Here is a 24,598-nt window from a genome sequence, read left to right as displayed (position 1 = left end):
TCAGTTAGATATGGCCCTTAGGCTAAGGGGATCAAGGGGTATGGAGAGAAAGCAGGAAAGGGGCACTGAGGGAATGATCAGCCATGATCTTATCGAATGATGGTGCAAACTCGAAGGGCCGAATTGGCCTACTCCTGCACCTATTTTCTATTTCTATGTATTTCTTATGTTCTTAAATGCAGTTAAGATTCATAAGAACATAAGAAATGGGAACAGGAGTAGGCCATACGGACCCTCGAGCCTGCTCCCCCATTCAATAAGATCATGGCTGATCTGATGAAAGTCAACTCTTTCTGCTGGCTGTAAATGTTTCACTTAAAATGAATGTCAACCCAGTACCTCAAACGTAAGCCCACAGGACAATATAATCCCAAACTAATTATCGTCATCACAAAATCAGTATTTTCATTTCGCACATGAGTCAAAACATCTTGTGTAATTGGAGAGAAGGCATATTGAAGCAGCGCTTCAAGTTCCTGGATAGAATCCTACAATACAACTCTTGAGTCTCGTCTTTTAACATGCAAATATGGTTAACAGTCCTGTCGACAACTTCCATGTCCTCACTGAAGTATCTTGAATCTATCAGCCTACTTACAATATCATATTCATGCAACCTAATGAAACATATAAGAACAAATGATCTGCATACAATTTGTGTAACCATATTTTTAATCTCAAACCATGTGTCTGTGATGGTGCCTAGTATTTGCTACCATGGTGCTTCCACATGTATATGTTCTTAACCCTAGAATTGAGGTCCTTCAGTGGCAGGAATGAGGTGTGGGGGCGACACTGGATGGGAACCTCTGGGGATTGCCAATCCTTGCCTCTCACAAATGAGAGTTCTGAGATAAACCTGATGTCAGCATGTGTTCATTCTGACATGTGTGCAGACTTTAGGGGGAACTTGGTAAGGTAAGGGGTTGGCATCCTTAGGCAGCAGTATCATGTGTGCCCATTCTAGCCATGTCCCTGTCTTCTGGTTGGTGTGACAACAGACCGAATGCTACCAGTGATGCCAGTGAAAACTCTACCTCATGGATCTGGTCTAAGCACACTCAAAACTTGTCGAAGCTGGAAGAGATCACCTGTTCCATTCTGGTCCCCCAGATCTCTTGAGTATCTGATGGAGAAGCACTAACTATCCTTGGGGTTTCTATCGTGGCAGGCTAAGCTGCAAATAGCCCTGAAGTTTCCACACGCTCAATGGTGGATCCCACTGGTGTAAGACAGATATGCAAGTAAGTGTACTCCTTTGCAGAGCCATAATCCGCAGCACACTGCTTAGCACACTTGCCAATACACTTGCTGCTCAGAACAATGGCATTTTTAAAAACTCACCGTGCAAGGTTGCCCAGGATTTTGAAGGCTTCCTTAATTGCAGTTAATCTGAAATTAAATAATCACTAAGTGATCTCTTATGGTTGTTATGGGCTGTCTTCTGCAAGAAAGTAAAAGTGAGTTCCGGTGTTTAAGATGATATACAATAATCCCCAACTGGCAGCACGCAGCACATTGTGGGTGTGAAGATGTGTATCCATAAAATAGAAATTGGTGGAAATACTTAACATACACTTCACTTAAATATTTACAAACGAGGATATCAAGTACAAGGTAATTCCTGATGAGATATTATAAAATGAAAGTATTAAGAGAAGTTAGTTAAACTAAAGGAAGGCCAAGTGCTAGGATATGGAACAATGTGCCAAATTAGAACCCATCCCACTGTCTTATTGAATGAAGAGGAATCTTGATGGCCACATTGGAGGACTAGTCACACTGGCCAACTCCATTTCTTTGAAGCATTTTTTTTTTCTACAGAAGCTTGTTGCCTTGCAAATTTTAAAATTGTATGGATATGGTTGCTGCTGTAGGGCTTCTGCAGCTGTACACTATTTCTCACTCACCAACTGGTGAGCTGTCAATCAAAGCCCGGAGGTAGCTGATCATATTTCCATTAAGTAATTCACGCAGCACCCTATTTCTAGTCAGGCATAAGTCAGACAACTTTACTAACAATTTTCAGTTCATGAACTATACAGTGCAAAGTTACAATATATGGTCATTGAAGATTTGGATGTGTTTTGAAGATTTATGGTCAAATATGATGAATCAAAATAAAGATCCTCGCAAGATGAGAAATTGCGTATTTTATGTTCACTTTCTCATCCTCTTCCTCCTACTGCAAGCATCAATATTTTGCTAGATATAACATCCAGCAGAGTGCATATCATAACCGGTGGTGGACAAGAACAATTTGCATAAATCCACTGTTTCCTACTTTTATCCCCTTCCCACCTTCCCCTTAATCCAGGTCTGCTTCCGGAAGGACAGCATAATTTACTTCCAGTGCTAGGTTCATAACTATTCTGCATTTATTTATGCAGGATGGTTAAGATACAAGTGAACAGTTCCAGAATGTTTCACCACACCAGATATGTCGAGGAACCAGCTAGAGGGCTGGCCATCCTAGACTGGGTGATGTGTAATGAGAAAGGACTAATTAGCAATCTTGTTGTGCGAGGCCCTTGGGGAAGAGTGAACATAATATGGTAGAACTCTTTATTAAGATGGAGAGTGACACAGTTAATTCAGAGACTAAGGTCCTGAACATAAGGAAAGGTAACTTCGATGGTATGAGACGTGAATTGGCTAGAATAGACTGGCGAATGATACTTAAAGGGTTGATGGTGGATAGGCAATGGGAAACATTTAAAGATCACATGGATGAACTTCAACAGTTGTACATCCCTGTCTGGAGTAAAAATAAAATGGGGAAGGTGGCTTAACCGTGGCTAACCAGAGAAATTAGGGATAGTGTTAAATCCAAGGAAGAGGCATATAAATTGGCGAGGAAAAAGCAGCAAACCTGAGGACTGGGAGAAATTTTAGAGTTCAGTAGAGGAGGACATGGGTTTAATTAAGAGGGGGAAAATAGAGTATGAGAGGAAACTTGCTGGGAACATAAAATCTGACTGAAAAAATTTCTATAAATATTTGAAGAAAAGAAGATTCGTGAAGACAAACGTAGGTCCCTTGCAGTCCGAATCAGGTGAATTTATAATGGGGAACTAAGAAATGGCAGACCAATTGAACAAATATTTTGGTTCTGTCTTCACGAAGGAAGACACAAATAATCTTCCGGAAATACTAGGGGACCGAGAGTCCAGTGAGAAGGAGGAACTGAAGGAAATCCTTTATTAGTCAGGAAATTGTGTTTGGGAAATTGATGGGATTGAAGGCCGAGAAATCCCCAGGTCCTGATCGTCTGCATCCCAGAGTACTTAAGGAAGTCGCCCTAGAAATAGTGGATGCATTGGTGATCATTTTCCAACAGTCTATCGACTCTAGATCAGTTCCTATGGATTGGAGGCTAGCTAATGCAACAGCACTTTTTAAAAAAGGAGGGCGAGAGAAAATGGGGAATTGTAGACCGGTTAGCCTGACATCAGTCGTGGGGAAAATGTTGGAATCAATTCGTTAAAGATGAAATAGCGCATTTGGAAAGCAGTGACCGGATCAATCCAAGTCAGCATAGATTTATGAAAGGGAAATCATGCTCGACAAATCTTCTAACATTTTTTGAGGATGTAACTAGTAGAGTGGATAAGGGAGAACCAGTGGATGTGGTGTCTTTGGACTTTCGAAAGGCTTTTGACAAGCTCCCACACAAGAGATTGGTGTGCAAAATTAAAGCACATGGTATTTGGGGTAATATATTGATGTGGATAGAGAACTGGTTGGCAGACAGGAAGCAGAGAGTCAGGATAAACGGGTCCTTTTCAGAATGGCAGGCAGTGACTCGTGGGCTGCTGCCGAGCTCAGTGCTGGGATCCCAGCTATTTATAATATACATCAATGATTTAGATGAAGGAATTGAGTGTAATATCTCCAAGTTTGCAGATGACACTAAGCTGGGGGACGGTGTGAGCTGTGAGGAGGATGCTAAGAGGCTGCAGGGTGACTTGGACAGGTTAGGTGAGTGGACAAATGCATGGCATATGCAGTATAGTGTGGATAAATGTGAGGTTATCCACTTTGGTGGCAAAAACATGAAGGCAGAATATTTTCTGAATGGCGCAGATTAGGAAAAGGGGAGTTGCAACGAGACCTGGGTGTCATGATACATCAGTCATTGAAGGTTGGCATGCAGGTGTAGCAGGCAGTGATGGCAAATGGCATGTTGGTCTTCATAGCTCGGGGATTTGTGTGTAGGAGCAGGGAGGTCTTACTGCAGTTGTGCAGGGCCTTTGTGAGGCCTCACCTGGAATATTGTGTTCAGTTTTGGTCTTCTAATCTGAGGAAGGACGTTCTTGCTATTGAGGGAGTGCAGCGAAGATTCACCAGACTGATTCCCGGAATGGCAGGACTGATGTATGAGGAGAGACTGGATCGACTGGGCCTGTATTCACTGGAGTTTAGAAGAATGAGAGGGGATCTCAGAAACATATAAAATTCTGACTGGGCAGGTTAGATGCAGGAAAAATGTTCTCGATGTTGGGGAAGTCCAGTACCAGGGGACATAGTGTAAGGATAAGGGGTAAGCCATTTAGGACTGAGATGAAGAGAAACTTCTTCACTGAGAGTTGTTACCCTGTGGAATTCCCTACCGCAGAGAGTTGTTGATGCCAGTTCGTTAGATATATTCAAGAGGGAGTTGGATATGGCCCTTATGGCTAAAGTGATCAAGGGTTATGGAGAGAAAGCAGGAAAGGGGTACTGACCAGCCGGGGGGTGGGGGGAAGGGTGGAGGGTGGAGAGCAGGGCCGGGGGGGGTGGGGGGAGTGTGGAGAGCAGGAGTTGAGTCGGGTCAGGGCCGGTGGGGGGGGGGGGGGGGGGGGCGGCGGAGCGGGAGTCGAGTTGGGTCGGGAGGAAGCAGGAGCTGGGCGTGCGAGCTGCAGCCTTATCCACGCAGCCCCAGTGAGGCGATTTGGCCAGGGCTAGGGGCTGCATGCTTCCCACACAGTTTTGGGCGCCTGGAGCTACTGCACATGCGCACCCACTGTAGCGTGCCTGTGCAGAGGTCCCGGCACTGTGTTCAGCGCTGGGACCTGGCTCTGCCCCCCACAGCTCGTGCTGCGCTCCGCCCAGCTCCAGAGGACCTGCAGGGAGCCGGAGAATAGGTAAGTATTTTTTAGGCGCACTTTCTGGCGTGAAAAACGGGCGTCCAGGTCGGGGCTGCGCCATTCTAGCTGCGGCCTGAAACTTGGGCCCTTTGTTTGTAGATAAACTAAGATACTAATTTCTAATGACTTTACTGCAGTCAGCATGTCTTTATGACTACTAATAGTTTAGATATACTGTACTATGCATATTAATTCTTGTGGATTTTGGGATGGCTTTTTAAAAATTGAGATGCACATTTCTTTCCCATTTGAGTTTTTCCAGATTTTATTCAATTTTATAATGGTTAGTCAGGGGTTCATTGCAATGGTACCTACAGTCTTTCCTGGGTCAGTTCCACTGTGGTAATTCATCTTTTTCTTTTCTTTTAACCCATTGAATCTGTTCAGGTATATATATATTTTTAAACTTGCATTATATCTTGTCTTAAAATATCCTTTTTACAAAAATGATCTCAGGAAACATATTTTGATTTAAATAATTGCTTTGAAGGTAAAACTTTGAAATCTGCATTGCAAATCTTCCATTTTTGCATGAGAAGTGATTTAAGGACAATATTTTGTATTAGCTTGACTTATTTATCATGGATTTTTGAAACTAAAAGTCAATGAAGTTATTTTTCTGGTTTCTGTTCTTGGAAAACATCAAAATTATTTAAACCGCTTCCAGATGGAGAACAGCCCATTTTAAAGATAAACTTTAACAAAGGAAAATATGGTATGGCATTGTTTGATAACTTAACTATCCAGGATATCGAAATGTAGGCTTCTGGAAAGAGTTCTGAAAATTATACGTATGTGCTGAAAAATGAAACAACTTTTAGTGACATAGATTAAATGGCAAAATAAATCGTAAATTTCTTCCAGAATTTTTGTGTCCTTCAATGCAAGAACAATACTGACATATTTCTCCGATAATGTTTAAGCCACTTAGATCCATTAGAAATTGCAGGTGTAACATAATTTGGATTAATAAGCAAGCCGCTTTTACAAAAGCTACAGTATTGAACTCTCAGTAGCTAAAATTACATTGAAGTAAAGTGAATGAGTTTTTAAAAAAAACTTATTTTCCAGAGTGTTCTTTTTATATACTGTTACAAAATAACATTTAGCAAAAAAAAAATTTGATATTTAAAAAGAAATCTATTTTACTAGGTATGGAAATACCTATGATGCCTTTCTTCTTCTAGTGATACTGGGGAGATTGTCCTGGAGTGCATTCATGACACATGGTAAGGGGTCGTAATGTTGCTGAATTCAGTTCACACTGAGCGCTGCTCCAGAGCTATCTGGCGGCTCCAGTGTGCCAGGGTTGGCTAGCTATCGAGCCGCTCTGAAGCAGTGCCCCCAAACCAGCTGTTTTCTACAGGAACATCACTGGAGAGTCAAACAAGTGAAAAGCTACTCTAGGGTCTTTGTGCTAATGATGACATCAATTTTTTTTTTAAAAGCAACTTGCATTTAATAGCAGCAAATCAATTATTGTTTCCTTCTGGTTATTAAAAAAAAAACACTTGAAATGAAAAGTACTTGCCCAAGTGCATCTTTTCTTTAATAATTTCACTGTTGGGTTCAGCAAACTGGGAATTATTTACTAATAACTAAAATATAGATTCCTAAGCACTTGGAACTTTATACGGAAGGTGACTTTTACCAAATGTCTATTCACTTAGATTTATGTTTGAGGCATAGCTCATTTATGAAAAAAATTAAACATCAAAAATCAACTTTTAATTTAAAATGCAACATTATTGCAGCATGCACGACACAAAACTGATTCATTATTTGAAATTCTTGAGTGCCTATTATAATTTAAATTTATAACACCAGGACATAAGCTGCTTTAATCTGGATTTTTTTTTTAAAACGTTAGCGAGCAACACTAAGATTGGGACTCTCTCGGGGATAAAGTAGAATCTGAAATATCGAACAAACTTTCGAAATTTCTTTTAAAAAGTTTCTTAAATTGTTATTTTTATCATAATTGAGAAATTTGACACGCCACAAAATTAAAGTTAGTTTTTCTGGGCCATAACATTTGTTTAGCAGTCAATATGCTGTTAAAACACCAGTTAAAACTAATCCAACAAGGCTTAAGGTATAATATGGTATTTAACAGTGATATCACTGCAGAAAAGCCCAAGTTTTCATCCGTTTCACTGATTTCACCGATTACACTAATTGCTGGCTGTGGGGTGGGCTGTGTAGTGCCATAACACAGCCAGTATCGGAGCGGTGAATGACTGACCGCAATGTTAGGATCTCTGTATTTAGATGCACATGCCCTCCATTCTGAAGTTATGGTCAGTTTCAAAGGAGTCGTAACAACGAACGCTGTTAGTTTGCTGTTATTACCCACTGCAAATTCCAGTCCATTATATTTTAAAACGGTGATTGTGTGTACAAACATTTTTGTGTCCATTTGTGCATGCGTGCCATGGACTCCTTCCCCATGAGCAAATAGGGGGCGAAGAGGGGAGAGAGACGGACTCGGATGGGGGCGGGGTAGAAACAGAGACTGGGGTCGAGAGGGAGACGGGGGGGGCGGTGGGGGGAGACTGGTTGACCAAGATTGGGGAACGGGACGACTGGGGGGGGGGAGGAGATGGAAGGGGAGAAGCTGAATGTGGGGCGGGGTGGGGGAAAAGAGTGTGTTGGGGCGGAGGGAAGAGGGGAAGAGAGAGTGAGTGTTGGGGGTGGGGGGGGGGGAGGGAGAGTCACGGTGGAGGGGCGGGGGGGGGAAGAGAGAGAGAGATAGGGGGAAGTGAGAGACTGTGGCAGGGGGTGGGGTGGCAGAGAGAGACACGCGAGTGAGGGGGGGGGCGTGCGGGTGGGTGGAAGAGTGAGACTGACTGGGGAGGGGAGAGAGACTGGGGTGGAGCAGGAGTGAGTGACTGGGTGGTGGGGGGGTGGTGAAGAGTGAGACAGACCAGATGAGAGGGAAGTCTCTGAACCTAGTGCCTGCTCCATATGAACATAAGAAATAGGAGCAGGAGAAGGCCATTTCACCCTTGAGCCTCCTCTGCTATTTAATAAGATCATAGCTGATCTGATCATGGACTCAGCTCCACTTCCCTGCCCACTCCCTATAACCCTTTATTCCCTTATCGCTCAAAAATCTGTCTTATCTCGGCCAATGACCCAGCCTCCACAGTTCTCTGGGGCAGAGAATACAACAGATTTGCAACCCTCTAAGAAATTCCTCCTCATCTCAGTTTTAAATGGGCGGTCCTTATTCTGAGACTATGCCCCCTGATTCTCGTATCCCCCATGAGTGGAAACATCCTCTCTGCATCAACCTTGTTGAGCCCCCCTCATAATCTTACATGTTTCGATAAGATCACCTCTCATCCTTCTGAACTCCAATGAGTATAGGCCCAATCTACTCAACCAATCTTCATAAGTCAACCCCCCTCATCTCTGGAGTCAACCGAGTAAACCTTCTCTGAACTGCCTCCAATGCAGATATATCCTTTCTTAAATACGGAGACCAAAACTGTACTCAGTACTCGAGGTGTGGCCTCACCAATACCCTGTCCAGTTGCAGCAGGACTTCTCGGCTTTTATACTCCATCCCCCTTGCAATAAATGCCAACATTCCATTTACCTTCCTGATTATGTGCTGTATTTGCATACTATTTGTGTTTCATGCACAGGTCTCTGTACTGCAGCATTTTCAATTTTTCTCCATTTAAATCATTTTCTTTTCTATTATTTCTACCGAAGTGGATAACCTCACATTTTCCTACATTATGCTCCACCTGCCAAATGTTTTGCTCAGTCACTTAGTCTGTCTATATCCCTTTGCAGATTTTTTTTGTGTCTCCCTCACAACTTGCTTTCCCAAACATTTTTGTATCATCAGCAAACTTGGCTACATTACATTCGCCCCCTTCATCCAAGTGATTAGTATAGATTGCAAATAGTTGAGGCTACAGCACCGATCCCTGCGGCATCCCACAAGTCACTGTTTGCCACATTTATTCCAGTTCTCTGTTTTCTGTTAGTTAGCCAATCCATTACCCATGCTAATATATTACCCCCAACCCCGTGAACTTTTATATTGTGCAGTAACCTTTTATGAGGAACCTTATCCGATGCCTTCTGGAAATCCAAATACACCACATCCACTGGTTTCCCCTTACCCACCCTGCTCGTTACATCCTCCAAGAACTCCAGCAAATTTGTCAAACATGATTTCTCTTTCATAAAACCATGTTGACTCGCTTGACTGTATTATGCTTTTCCAAATGTCCTATTGCTTCCTCCTTAATGGACCCCAGCATTTTCCTAACGACAGATAAGAACATAAGAAATAGGAGCAGAAGGCAGCCATACGGCCCCTCGAGCCTGCCCCGCCATTCAATACGATCATGGCTGATCCGATCATGGACTCGGCTCCACTTCCCTGCCCGCTCCCCATAACCCCTTATCCCCTTATCGTTTAAGAAACTGTCTATTTCTGTCTTAAATTTATTCAATGTCCCAGCTTCCACAGCTCTCTGAGGCAGCGAATTCCACAGATTTACAACCCTCAGAAGAAATTTTTTCTCACCTCAGTTTTAAATGGGCGGCCCCTTATTCCAAGATTATGCCCCCTAGTTCTAGTCTCCCCTATCAGCGGAAACATCCTCTCTGCATCCACCTTGTCAAGCCCCCTCATAATCTTACACGTTTCGATAAGGTCACCTCTCATTCTTCTGAATTCCAGTGAGTAGAGGCCCAACCTACTCAATCTTTCCTCATAAGTCAACCCCATCATCTCTGGAATTAACCTTGTAAATCTTCTCTGAACTGCCTCCAAAGCAAATATATCCTTTCATAAATATGGAAACCAAAACTGCATGTAGTATGCCCTCACCAATATCCTGTACAACTGTCGCAAGACTTTCCTGCTTTTTATACTCCATCTCCTTTGCAATCAAGGCCAAAATTCCATTGGCCTTCCTGATCACTTGCTGTACCTGCATACTAATCTTTTGTGTTTAATGTACAAGTACCCCCAGGTCCCACTGTACTGCAGCACTTTGCAATCTTTCGCCATTAAAATAATAACTTGCTCTTTGATTTTTTTCTGCCAAAGTGCATGACGTCACACTTTCCAACACTATACTCCATCTGCAAAATGTTTTCCCACTTACTTAGCCTGTCTGTCCTTTTGCAGATTTTGTGTGTCCTCCTCACACATTGCTTTTCCTCCCATCTTTGTATCGTCGGCAAACTTGGCTACATTACACTCCGTCCTTTCCACCAAGTCATTAATATAGACTGTAAATAGTTGGGGTCCCAGCACTGATCCCTGCGGCACCCCACTGGTTACCGATTGCCAACCCGAGACGGAACCATTTATCCTTACTTTCTGTTCGTTACCCAATCCTCTATCCATGCTAATATATTACCCCCAACCCCGTGAATTTTTATTTTGTGCACCTTGTCAAATGCGTTCTGGAAGTCCAAATACATCACATCCATTGGTTCCACTTCATCCACCCTGTCCGTTACATCCTCAAAGAATTCTAGCAAAGAATTTGTCAAACATGACTTCCCCTTCATAAATCCATACTGACTCTGCTTGACCGAATTTTGCTTTTCCAAATGTCCTACTGCTTCTTTAATAATGAACTCCAACAGGTTCCCATCACAGATTTAGGCTAACTGGTGTATAGTTTCTTGCTTTTTCTCTGCCTCCTTTTTTAAATAGGTGTGTTACATTTTCATTTTTCCAATCTGCTAGGATCTCCCCAGAATCCACGGAATGTTGGTAATTACAACCAATGCATCCACTATCCCTGCCGCTACTTCTCAAGACCCTAGGATGCAAGCCGTCAGGTCCAGGGGATTTATCCGCCTTTAGTCCCATTATCTTACTGAGTACCCACCTCCTTCGTGATTGTGTTAAGTTCCTCCCCCCCCCCCCCATTGCCCCTTGACTATCCACACTTGGAATATTGTTAGTGTCCTCTACCGTAAAGACTGACACAATATTTGTTCAGAGTTTCTGCCATCTCCATGTTCCCCATAATTCCCCATAATTCCCCGGTCTCGTCCTCTAATGGACCAACATTTATTCTTGCCACTCTTTTCCTTTTTGTATACCTATAGAAACTCTTGCTATCTGTTTTTATATTTCATGCTAGTGTACTTTCATAGTCTATCTTCCCTTAATCATTTTTTAAATCATTCTTTGTTAACTTTTAAACCAATCTTCTGTCCTCCCACTAGTTTTTCTGTCCTCCCACTAGTTTTGGCCACATTGTATGCCCTTGTTTTTAATTGGTACCATCCTTTATTTCTTTAGTTAGCCACCCTTTCTCTTACACCCTTTCCTCCTCACTAGAATATATTTTTCTTAGTTGTGAACTGTCTCCTTAAATGTACACCACTGTTCATCAACTGTCCTACACTTTAATCTATTTTCCTAGTGCACTTTAGCCAACTCAGCCCTCATACCTTCATAATCTCCTTTATTTAAGCTTAGTACGCTGATTAGAGATCCAATTTTCGCACCCTCCATCTGAATTTGAAATTCAATTCTGCTATGATCACTTATTCCAAGGGTATCCTTTATTAGGAGATTGTTTATTAATCCTGTCTCATTGCACAGGACCAGATCTAAGACAGCCTGCCTACCTCCGGTTGGTTCTGTTACATACTGGTCAAGGAGCCCATCCCTTATAAGAACATAAGAAATAGGAGCGGGAGTAGGCCTTACGGCCCCTCGAGCCTGCTCCACCATTTAATAAGATCATGGCTGATCTGATCATGGACTCGGCTCCACTTCCCTGCCCGCTCCCCATAACCCCTTATCCCCTTATTGTTTAAGAAACTGTCTATTTCTGTCTTAAATTTATTCAATGTCCCAGCTTCCACAGCTCTCTGAGGCAGCGAATTCCACAAATTTACAACCCTCAGAAGAAATTAAATGGGCGGTCCCTTATTCGAAGATCATGTCCTCTAGTTCCAGTCTCCCCCATCAGTGGAAACATCTTCTCTGCATCCACCTTGTCAAGCCCCCTCAAAATCTTATACGTTTCGATAAGATCACCTTTCATTCTTCTGAATTCCAATGAGTAGAGGCCCAACCTCCTCTGACCTTTCCACATAAGTCACCCCCCTCATCCCCGGAATCAACCTTGCGAACCTTCTCTGAACTGCCTCCAAAGCAAGTATATCCTTCCGTAAATATGGAAACCAGAACTGCACGCAATATTCCAGGTGTGGCCTCACCAATATTTTATATAGCTGTAGCAAGACTTTCCTGCTTTGCAATAAAGGCCAAGATGCCATTGGCCTTCCTGATCACTTGCCGTTATGTACTGCTCAAGGAACCCGTCCCTTACGCACTTTATGAACTCTTGCTCAAAGCTACCCTGACCAATTTGATTTGTCCAATCAATATGGAAGTTAAAATCAACCATGATTATTGCTGTTCCATTTTTACAAGCCCCCACTATTTCCTGGTTGTTAGGCTAACTGGTCTATAGTTTCCTGCTTTCTGTCTGCCTCCTTTTTAAAATAAGGGCGTTACGTTTGCGGTTTTCCAATCCGCTGGGACCTCACCATTATTAATTCCCCAGTCTCATCCTCTAAGGGACCAACATTTACTTGAGCCACTCTTTTCCTTTTTATATACCTTTAGAAGCTCTTACTATCTGTTTCTATATTTCGTGCTAGTTTACTCTCTCAATCTATCATCCCCTCTTTATTATTTTTTTGTCGTTCTTTGCTGGCTTTTAAAGTTTCCCAGTCTTCTGGCCTCTCTCGAATCATGGTCACATTGTATGACCTTATATTCAATTTGATACCATCCCTTGATGGCTTGCATCCTAGCAAGTAGTGGCAGGGATTGTGGCTGCATTGGTTGTAATTTACCAAAATTCCCTGGATTCTGGGGAGATCCCAGCAGATTGGAAAACTGCAAATGTAATGCCCCTATTTTTTAAAAAAAAAAGGAGGCAGACAAAAAGCAGGAAACTTAGACCAGTTAGCCTAACATCTGTGGTTGGAAAAATGTTGGAGTCCATTCCTAAAGAAGCAGTAGCAGGACATTTGGAAAACAAAAGTTGGTCAGGCAGAGTCAGCATGGATTTATGAAGGGGAAGTCATGTTTGACAAATTTGCTGGAGTTCTTTGAGGATGTAACGGACAGGGTGGATAAAGGGGAACCAGTGGATATGGTGCATTTGGACTTCCAGAAGGCATTTGACAAGGTGCCACATAAAAGGTTACTGCACAAGATAAAAGTTCACTGGGTTGGGGGTAATATATTAGCATGGATAGAGGATTGGCTAACCAACAGAGAACAAAGAGTCGAAATAAATGGTTCATTCTCTGGTTGGCAACCAGTAACTAGTGAGGTGCCGCAGGGATTAGTGCTGGGAGGAAAAGCAATGTGTGAGGAGGACACACAAAATCTGCAAAGAGACATAGACAGGCTAAGTGAGTGGGCAAAAATTTGGCAGACGGAGTATAGTGTTGGAAAGTGTGAGGTAGAAAAAAATTAAAGAGCAAGTTATTATTTAAATGGAGAAAGATTGCGAAGTGCCACAGTACAGCAGGATCTGGGTGTACTTCTGCATGAAACACAAAAAGATAGTATGCAGGGGATGAGGGGGTTGACTTGTGAGGAAAGGTTGAGTAGGTTAGGCCTCTACTCATTAGAATTCAGAAGAATGAGAGGTGATCGTATCAAAATGTATAAGATTATGTGGGGGTTTGACAAGGTGGATGGAGAGAGGATGTTTCCACTGATGGGGGAGACTCGAACTAGAGGGCATGATCTTAGAATAAGGGGACGCCCATTTAAAACAGAGATGAGGAGAAATATCTAGGGTTATAAATCTGTGGAAGTCACTGGGACATTGAATAAATTTAAGACAGAAATAGACAGTTTCTTAAACGATAAGGGGATAAGGGGTTATGGGGAGCGGGCGGGGAAGTGGAGCTGAGTCCATGATCAGATCAGCCATGATCTTATTGAATGGTGGAGCAGGCTCGAGGGGCTGTATGGCCTAATCCTGTTCCTATTTCTTATGTTATGTTCTTATTTCCTTAGTTAGCCACAGATAGTTCTCCCTTTTATTAAAGTCTTTCCTTCTCACTGGAAAATATTTTTGTTGAGAGTTACGAAATATCACCTTAAATGTCTGCCGCTGCTTATCAACCATCTTAGACTTTCATCTATTTTCCCAGTCCACTTTTGCCAACTCTGCCTTCATACCTTTGTAGTCCCCTTTATTTAAGCTTAGAACACTGGCTTGAGATCCAACTTTCGCACTCTCCAACTGAATTTGAAATTCAGCTATGCTATAGTCACTCATTCCTAGAGGATCCTTTACTAGGAGATTGATTATTAATCCTGTTTCATTACACAGCACCAGATCTTAGAGAGCCTGCTCCACAACATACTGTTCAAGGAAACAATCCCGGATACATGGGAAGAGTGTAGAGACACCTGGGGGGGGGGGGGGGGGGTGGAGAGGAGAGAGGGGATTGGAGGAGAGCTAGGGAATTCAGGGAAGACGGATCACATTGTTCCAACACCCCCCTTTACTCCCACACCCGATTTCTCAGAAAGCTGGGTGCGCATTTGACGAGGGACATCATTGGAGTGGATGAAATCTGGAACTCATGACACTGCCCCGATTCACTTCATGCCCAGTAAACCTGTTAACAATCTGTGACCCCCACACACTGCCCCAGGGGGTGGGAGCCGGGTGTAAGGTCAAGAACTTGGGCTGGTGGGGGAGTGGGTTAGGAACTTGGGGTGGGGTGTCATGAACTTGGGCTGGGGGTGTGAGGAACTTGGGCTGGGTTGGGGCAGGAAGTTGGGTGGGGAGGGGAGAGCTCACTCTGAGGGGGGGGGGGGGGGGAAAGCTTGTTTGGAGATCGCAATCAGAATGACTTGAATTACACTTTGCAAAGTCACAGAACTTTGGCTTGGCGCTTCTAATTACACATTTCAAAGAAACTGCTGGGTGTGTCTTATCCTCCAAGGGAACCAATCAGCAATCAGGTCATGTGATCAAGGGGACCCAATCAGAGCATTTTTCTAGTGCAAATAGCTATGTCCTTATTTTAATGAGAACTGAAATGACAAACTGGTTTATGTAAACAGAATTAAGCAGCCTCTTACACTGTACAGTAACAGCTTTCAGAAACTCGTTTAAATGGAGGGGTCAGCCTTGGCTCTGGTAGCACTCTTCCCGCTGAGTCAGAAGGTTGTGGGTTCAAGACCCATTCCACAGACTTGAACATATAATCTCGGCTGACTCCAATGCAGTGCTGAGGGACTCTTGTAATGTTCAAGGTAGCATCTTTGAGTTGAGACATTAAACAGCACCAGCTTTCTTGCTCCGGGAGCAGATCTAAAAGATACCATGGCTCTATTCAAAGAAGAGCAGGGGAGTTCTCATGTCATGACCAACAATTATCCTTCATCTGCCACCATTAAAACTGATTATCTCGTCATTTATCTCATTGCAGTTTGTTGCAACTTACTATGCACAAATTGACTGCCACATTTCCTTACATTACAACAGTGACTACACTTCACAGCCAAATGAATTACTTTTGAAGTGTTCTGGGACAGCCTGAGGTCATGAAAAATGCCATATAAATGCTAGTTTCATTTTAGTGCATAACTGGTTGAGATGAGTTTAAACGATTATTAATGTACAGTAACAGATTAAACCAGATTTGACAATTTTACAGTATATAGAGCACAATCCATTACCTTTGCTTTTGACATTCATTTATACTTCTCATAATCTACAGTCTACTGAAATATGTTTATACATTGATATCATTTACACATGAAAAAATCTGGACAGCTTATTAACCATTCCTAATAATCATTTGTGACCTGCTTGGCTTGTTGAAAGCACTCCCACCAGTGAATCAGAAGGATAAGGATTGAGATCTTACTCCAGGACTTGAGCATTTAAACAAGACTGAAACTTCAATACAGCTCTGGATGTGCTACAAGTGCCCTCCATTGGATGAAATATTAATAAGTGTGAAGGATCCCAGGGCACGAGTTGGAAAAAATAGCAAGGAATTCTCCCAGCGGTAGATTGCATTTATGTAGACAATTATTTCAATTGGAGAGGTTAGGGGAGGACAAGTTATGCAAGAGCAGAACTAGGTTGGATGTCCTTTTCACAAAGAGCAGTGGATCAGGTTGCCAGCTCGTGCGGGGAATGCTGATTCACTAGTCTTTTGAGAGATGGACCTGTTTTTTGTAGGGAGGGAAATTACCTCATACAATAGGCAGGTGCGCTGTAATATAAAGCAGCGTCAATGTGATCTGGAGGGGTTTCAATCATCTAAAAGAGTCGGAGAGGAATTTTTGTGTTTTCTTTCCACCACCCCCCGCCCCCCCCCCCCAAATTGACCTTTAATTAGTTTCATTGCTTCTCCGAGGAGGTGAAACGGGTAGGTAGGGCGTCACTCTTGTATGGGGCAGGCTAAATGGACCCAGTAGTTTTTTTTCTTGTCCGTCTTTTTCATATATTCGCCCAAAATTTATCCCCCATTGACACTAAAAGCAGATCAACTGGACATTGATTTTGTTGCTATTTGTGGTATTTTGTTGCATGCAAACTGCCTGCAACAAGATACCATAAATAGTACATTTCTTAAGTAATTTGTCTGAAATGCTCAGATACCTTTTTGGAGATGTGACAAGGCACAAAAGAAAGGAATACTTCGATACACTTCCTCCTCACTATATTCACTTTTTCTGTAGTAATGTTAGATATAATCTCTGTATGTAAGCTTCGTGTCCATGTTTACATTCATGTAAAAGTTGATGTCTGCATTTGGAGCTTTCATCCTCATGCTATGCTTCTGAGTAATATCCGAACTTTTTACTGGTAATGCTGTAAACCTCAATAGCAGTTACCTTTGCTGAGATATATATATTATGTGCGTACATATGTATGCATTAAATATGGAAACTGCCTGTGTAAACTTGTCGTCATGCTGTAATTACACCCTTGTGCAAGTGGTGGCACTACAGCACCTCAGTTGAGAACCTCCCAGTTCCCCTCTGATGCAGAGAACTCCTATAGTAAACCAACTCTGCTTCATAAATTATTGTATATTTTGCTATTTAACTATAAATGACTTCAAATCAAAATATTTGATAATTACAATATATGACTTTAAAATGGCAACTGAATAACTGTCAATTATCCATTACCCTGTAACACTGCTTCATCAGAAAGCCAATTGTCTCAACTCCCCATGTGCAATGTCGTGGGAAATTGACCAATATATTAAAAAGCTAGCACCGTGTGCATTTCCTGTCTGCAAAACTTACTTCCTCTTATCACATTTTGCCATTATAAATTCATATGTCCACATTTATAACTGAAACTGCCTACGTAAACTTGTCACACAGTAATTACATCCTTTGGCTAGTGATGGCACTGTAACGTCTGTTTTGTGTTTCCCAACACAGCTTGAACCACAAAAAAATTCCTGCTGCAACCAACCCTTTTTAGCTTCTTAAATTGCCCTACGTTTTGTTAATTACCTATAAATAACAAAATCAAAGTATTATATAAAAATATGTCTATGCTCTGATGGAATTATCGTCGTCAAATAACTGAAATTTACATTTGGTCTTGACTCCGTATGCATCAAAGGAAATTATCATGCGCGAGGAACCTTGCGGGCAGCCTGACCAACTGTCATTCTCTGGATGCCAAGTATCAACGCGTGCCCATAACTTGAACTGGATTTTTAGATGTCTGCTGTTTTTGCATCCAAATTTATGGCACTGAAAATCACCCCCAATATTTTTAGCATCAGCCTTCTTAACCAAAGAAGAAATGTCCTTCATTTGAGATGTACATACCTAATGAGAAACTTGTAGTGTGTCTGTTTTTAGAACTCAGGTAAAAATGAGCTCTGACTTGTAATGCTTTGAGACAACATTTAATTGGATATGAGAACAGGCGTGCGTGGATGCGCATTAGTGTTTGTTCCTCCCTAGGTTATGACCCTACACCACCTGAGTGGAGGTGCCATACAATATTTCAAGAATGTCTATAACAGAACCACCTCGTGTTTCAGTAGATACCTCCCAAGTGACTTCTCCCAATCTTCTCGTTTCTGTACAGTCGTCTGTTACTGCCTTCCTTCCTTGTTTCTCTCAGAATGGACCCTGTAGTGTTATGTGTTCCTCCTTAGTCAGTGCTGCCTCTTTTTCCGTCTTTCTGTTCCAGGGATTGCAGTTCTTGAAGTAGATGGCAAAACATAGCAGCTTCCTCTCTGATGATCCAAATGTTTAAGGCAGGTTACCACACAGATTCCCAGTTGAGTTCATCAGGGATTGCAAAAATATTAGTGGCATCTTGGCAAGTGTGGCCAACACTGTGGGGTTCTCGTATTTTTTTTTTCATGCAATACCATGTAAAGCATTACATGCAGTGATCGGGATGCTTGTGAAGAACCTTCCAGCATACAGGTTAGACAGGCATTCAGATCTCATTGTGTTGCTACGAGGAGGTCTACTGGTATAGATATCATTGGGAAGAGTAGCCTCCACCAGCATCTGCCAAAGTGAGGTCATCAGAGATGTTGGTGTGCAGGCATGAGGGGAGTCAGCTCTTGGACAGCCTGATCTACCTCATCCTTCTGGTCCCTGTGGTAGTGGGGCCCTTGTCAGGATGCCGATAGGGATCATCCACTTGGCTTTTCTGGCTGAAGATGGTTGCGAATGCTTCAACCTTGTCTTTTGTACTCGTGTGTTGGGCTCCATTGTTGAGGATGGGGATGTTCACCTTTTCTCTGTTCACATTCTCACTTTTCTCTGCATATTCATTGCATGTTCTAGCTGCTATTTCTCTGTTTTATACATGCTCATTCTTTGGTGCTTAGCTCTCTCTCTGTCTGTCCCTCATTATACTTCAAGCAGCTATTCTGTGTTTCCCAGCATCCCTTATCAACTTTCCAAACTTCGGAAAGATTATTTATTTTTAAATACTGGATTGATCTTCAGCTTCAACAATCTCATATTGGTCAATACTAATATTGTATACTAATCAAGTATTAAGTTTCATTCTTGGGCCAATTGCAACAAAACATGAAATAGAAAATGTTGGAAATACGAAGCAGAGTAAGAAAGGTTAACATTTATGCTGTGGAGTATTGTCCTCAGTGGAGTTGGTGGTGGCCTTCAAAACTGCAACCAAGCTCATGGTCTACAAGCCTGTAGTAATACCAGCCCTCCTGTATGGCTCAGAGACATGGACCATGTACAGTAGACACCTCGTTGCTGGAGAAATATCACCAACGATGTCTCCGCAAGATCTTACAAATCTCCTGGGAGGACAAGCGCATCAACATCAGCGTCCTCGTCCAGGCTAACACCCCCAGCATTGAAGCACTGATCACACTCGTATCAGCTCCGCCGGGTAGGCCACGTAGTTCGCATGCCAGACACGAGACTCCCAAACCAAGTGCTCTATGCGGAGCTCCTTCACGGCAAATGAGCCAAAGGTGGGCAGCGAAAACGTTAGAAGGACACCCTCGAAGCCTCCCTGATAAAGTGCGCCATCCCTACTGACACCTTGAAGTCCCTGGCCAAAGACCGCCCGAAGTGGAGAAAGTGCATCCGGGAGGGCGCTGAGCACCTCGAGTCTCGACGCCGAGAGCGTGCAGAAATCAAGCGCAGGCAGTGGAAAGAGCATACGGCAAACCAGTCCCACCCATCCCTTCCCTCAACGACTATCTGTCCCACCTGTGACAGAGTCTGTGGCTCTCGTATTGGACTGTTCAGCCACCAAAGAACTCACTTCAGGAGTGGAAGCAAGTCTTCCTTGATTCTGAGGGACTGCCTATAATCTTGGAGTATTGTATTCTTGGTACCTATGTGATGATATTGTAAATGTAGATTCTTTTCTCTCAATCTGGTTCAGTAAAATTACTGAGTCGAATACCTCTTGTGCTTTGAACAAAGCAGTCTTTATTTTACCGGCCGGCAAGACGTATCAGACAGGGGATATACATTCTCGATCGAGCGTACACACTCCCTACGGATAAGTGACGTTACATTGTCAAGGCACGATGGTTATACATTTTCGGCAAAAGATAACAAGATAGGGCTGGAGTGACATCCCAGCTCAGCCCATCTCTTTTGATCCCTCCTTCCCTTCGTCCACTCATAAGCCGACCTAAGTATGGTCTGATTTTAAACAAAGACCTTCTGTTAATGTTTCAGGTTAATAACATGATTTAATAAGACCTTGAGGTTTTTCTGCAAGCTGTGGGTTTTGTTTCAATATGTGTTAATGTTGTAACATTTCGCAGTCTCGAGTCCGAGATGTCATGGCTATTCCTCCATGAATTCTTTGTTAGCTTATACTGTCCCTATACAATTCCCACGTTCTCAACTTCAATGTCTCCATACATTTTAAACAATCACAGTATCATCGCAATGGTGTCCCATGCAAGTGATGCAATAATGTTTAACAATACAGGTGCAACATCCAAAATCTGGAATTAAGGAATGTTCCGGAATCAGGGCTCCTGACCGATCGATGAATCAGGGCTTCAGACCAGTCGTCTAGAATCCGGACCTGTCGACCCTCCCGACCTCGTGCCTTGCCTCGCCGCCACACCACCTCTGCGACTGGGCCTGCAGCCCAAACAGCTCCTCGGTGGGGACCCCACTTTGACGTTCCGAAATCCGGAAATACCCAAGCCTGGGTTCGGGTGTTTCCGGATTTGTGATGTCAGAAAGACGATCCAAAGTCTGGAAAAACACGGAATCCGGAACCGACTCGATCCCAAGGGTTCCGGATTCTGGACGCTGCACCTGTATGATAGTTTACAGGCAATTTTCATGAAGGTGGTATTCTTTACATAAAATTTTACTTCAATTTAATATTTCCCTATTGTTTTAAAGAAAAATATTAATTTAAGAACATAATATGAGATCTTTAATTCTGCAACTGATGCTACATTTATATTGCATGTTTCCTTTTGATGACAACAGACATTGCAACGTAAAAAATAACTCTGGACCTGCACTTGGAGAAAATGAACCATCACTATTGTTTCCAGTCAATTTTTGATGGTGTGTCTCTGTCTACAGTATGAACATTTCAGTTAACTTGTCACTTCTCTCCAGACACTCCTGACCCACTGAGTGTTTGTGGAAATATTATTTACCTTGGCTCATATAACTTATCCAATGCCTTTGGGAGCTCCATATAGGTAATACTGAAACCATTTAATTCCCTATGCAGATCAAACTGGAAGACTTCAGTCTATCAGACTGGTGATGATAGGGTTGCTAACCATTCCAGATTGCCCAGGAGTCTTCTAAAATGAGCGATCAATCTCCCAGGCATTGCTCTTGGTGGCTCGGAAAAAAGTAAACATAAGAACATAAGAAATAGGAGCAGAAGTAGGCCATATGGCCCTTCGAGCCTGCTCTGCCAATTATGGCTGATCTGATCACGAACTCGGGTCCACTTCCCTGCCCGCTCCCCATAACCCCTTTATTCCCTTATTGGTTGAGAAACTCTCTCGGTCTTAAATTTAAGACAATGTCCCAGCTTCCACAACTCTCTGAGGCAGCGAATTCGACAGCTTTACAATCTCAAGACATTTTTCCTCACCTCAGTTTTAAATGGACGGACCCTTATTCTAAGATTATGCCCCCTAGTGCTAGTCTACCCTATCAGTGGAAACACCCTCTCTGCATCCACCTTGTCAAGCTCCCTCATAATCTTGCACGTTTCGGTAAGATCACTTCTCATTCTTCTGAATTCATAAGTCAACTCCCTCATCTCCGCAATCAACCTAGTGAAAATTCTCTGAACTGCGTCCAATGCAAGTATATCTTTTCTTAAATATGGAAACCAAAATGGTACGCAGTATTCCAGGTGTGGCCTCACCAATACCCTGTATAACTGTAGCAAGACTTCCCTGCTTTTATACTCCATCCCCTTTGCAATAAAGATCAAGATTGCATTGGCCTTCCTGATCACTTGCTGTACCTGCATACTAACCTTCATGCACAAGTACCCCCAGGTCCAGCTGTACTGCAGCACTTTGCAATTTTTCTCCATTTAAATAATAACTTCCTCTTTGATTTTTTTTTTTCTGCCAAAGCGCATAACCTCCCACTTTCCAACATTATACTCCCATCTGCCAAATTTTTGCCCACTCACTTAGCCTGTCTGTCTTTTTGTAGATTTTTTTGTGTCCTCCTCACATTGCTTTTCCTTCCATCTTTGTATCGTCAGCAAACTTGGTTACGTTACACTTGGTCCCTTCTTCCAAGTCACTAATATTGATTGTAAATAGTTGGGGTCCCAGCACTGATCCCTGCGACATTCCACTAGTTACTGAGTGCCAACCCGACAATGAACCATTTATCCTGACTCTCTTCTCTGTTAGTTAGCCAATCCTCTATCCATGCTAATATATTACCCCCCAGCCCCGTAAACTTTTATCTTGTGCAGTAACCTTTTATGTGGCACCTTGTCAAATGCCTTCTGGAAGTCCAAATATACCACATCCACTGGTTCCACCCTGTTCGTTACATCCTCAAAGAATTCCAGCAAATTTGTCAAACATGACTTCCCCTTCATAAATCCATGCTGACTCTGCCTGACCAAATTATGCTTTTTCAAATGTCCTGCTTACTGCTTTAATAATGAACTCCAACATTTTCCCAACCACAGATGTTAGGCTAACTGGTCTATAGTTTCCTGCTTTTTATCTGCCTCATTTTTTAAATAGGGGTGTCACATTTGCAGTTTTCCAATCTGCTGGGACCTCCCCAGAATCCAGGGAATTTTGGTAAATTACAACCAATGCACCCACTATCCCTTCTGCTACTTCTCAAGAACCTAGGATGCAAGCCATCAGGTCCAGGGGATTTATCCGCCTTTAGTCCCATTATCTTACTGAGTACCACCTCCTTAGTAATTGTGATTGTGTTAAATTCTTTCTCCCCCCGCCCCTCCACAGCCTCTTGACTATCCACTGTAGGGATATTGTTAGTATCCTCTACTGTAAAGACTGATATAAAATCTGTCTTCTCCATGTTATTAAGTACTTTGGCATTCAGCTTTGTATCTGCATGCCTCCAGCCCAAACTTTTAACTCCTGTGCCACAGTAACCTACTGTCTTCGTGGGGCTGGATTGAGCGATTCCTATCCCTCATGGCTGGCTGCTGGTCCCGCCGCCACCCCTTGCAAGTTTGTCATAGAGTCAGCTTTCCACGCTTACTGTGAAGTTGAGGCAGTGGAGTGAGACAAAGCCATAAGAAAATTTGCTGTTCCTGTAGCAGCCTACCTTGCTTGATTTCAACCGAGAAACTGTCATTCCATCTTCCAGCCAACCTGTGACTGGTAGGTTCCATAACTATTCTTCCCTATTCAGAGTACTTTGTTAGTTGTATAAGTGAACTCAATTTGGAAATTTACAGGTTTTTTTTTAAACCTACTCATCCTCAGTGCTGATCAATGTGCAGGAGCTGTTTGGTGCATTTACTACTTCATGCAGTGTACATTTCCAGTTTATGCTTAATTAAGACTAAAAACTTCAGTGTTTACTGCCTCGTTTCTTGTGATGGGAATTTCGGGGTCAACTCAGCTTGGTGGTCTGCTCTTCATGTTTGGAAGTTTGGAGAACTGGTGTTTAAGAAATGTCCACATTCAACTCCAGTAGATTAGGTCTCCAAGATCTGCTACAGGTGCACCAAGACTTCCCTTGAGAGAATTTTTGACTGGTGCTTCCAATTGTTGTGTATCGTTGGCAAAAAATATGAATAGCGGAGGATAGTTTATTGCTGCCACTTTGGGTTTAGATGTGGGCATCTTGACACCTCTGTCTACTCCTATAGTCCAGCAATTAAGTTTCTGAACATGGCCTGTACAGACCTTATTGAAATCAGGGAAGGCCCAGATAAAGTGGTAGATTTGCACATGGGCAGTTGCTTTAAACTCCTATGGGTCACTTTAAATCTCGTGTAGTTATCCATTGTTAGCAAATGCACCCACAGTTTAAAAAGCCTGATTCAACAATAAGTTCATCCTTTCCAGTCCTTAATTTTATATAGATAGGGAAGGACTGTTTTGAAACAAAATGTTCAAATCTACCCAACTGCTGCGTACTACCTGTACTGCTTAAAAGTAAAATAAGGTTTTTTTTTTTACATTGGTTTATATCCTTTGCAAAAACCATCGTTTGAGTGTTAGCTATCCAAAATAGCATTCAGTGCTACAGGTGACTAAACCTGACGGTGCTGCGGAAGTGCAGTGCTGAAATTGCACTTAGATTACATCAGTTACCATAAAGCTCTCCATTGTGTGGTGTAGTTGGCAAACATGCTAGATTATAAACTTCATGTTTGCTTTTATCCAGATTTCTAAACCTTTTTGTTTTCATTAATGTGTTAATATGCCTGAGATTCTTCATGACATCATATGTGGGTACTCTT

The 24,598-nt window shown here is 42.6% G+C and overlaps 1 protein-coding gene across 7 annotated transcripts in view; it reads left to right on the top strand.

Annotated features, from left to right (window-relative positions):
* LOC139264544 (growth factor receptor-bound protein 10-like) overlaps positions 1-24,598 on the top strand; it is a 318,358-nt gene that overhangs the window by 201,645 nt on the left and 92,115 nt on the right. The gene's annotated exons all lie outside the window — the stretch shown is intronic.

Source organism: Pristiophorus japonicus, chromosome 5 (assembly GCF_044704955.1).
Source record: "Pristiophorus japonicus isolate sPriJap1 chromosome 5, sPriJap1.hap1, whole genome shotgun sequence".
In the NCBI taxonomy this organism is placed as follows: domain Eukaryota; kingdom Metazoa; phylum Chordata; class Chondrichthyes; family Pristiophoridae; genus Pristiophorus; species Pristiophorus japonicus.
Note: the sequence above shows the minus strand (reverse complement) of the source record. Positions and strands in the feature narration are given on the sequence as shown.